Source organism: Eucyclogobius newberryi, unplaced genomic scaffold (assembly GCF_026437365.1).
Source record: "Eucyclogobius newberryi isolate DKJ021-1_F unplaced genomic scaffold, fEucNew1.0.hap1 SCAF_12, whole genome shotgun sequence".
NCBI classification, from domain to species: domain Eukaryota; kingdom Metazoa; phylum Chordata; class Actinopteri; order Gobiiformes; family Gobiidae; genus Eucyclogobius; species Eucyclogobius newberryi.
This window is the reverse complement of record NW_027315746.1, coordinates 19,620,069-19,620,364: the sequence shown is the minus strand read 5'-3', so window position 1 is coordinate 19,620,364 and position 296 is coordinate 19,620,069.

Below are 296 nucleotides of genomic sequence, written 5' to 3'. Positions count from 1 at the left end.
GTGACAAAAAAGGACCGTGACATCATCAGGGGCCATAGCAGTGTTTACATCAGAGGTGGCAATATAGAGAACACCTCACTTGTTATAGTAAGTGTAAAACTAGACTTGTGTACAAATGACTACAAGGCAACAGGCACCACCATCAATCAATGTTCATTTGTGTTGGGCGAAACAAACATTGTCCCGGTGATTTTGATATAATTAGATGACTTAGATGGACGTGCGGCTTCAGACTGGTGATACAAATTGAGTAAGAGGTGGTTTCTCTCAGATGTGCAAATGGTTTCGACTGTCGA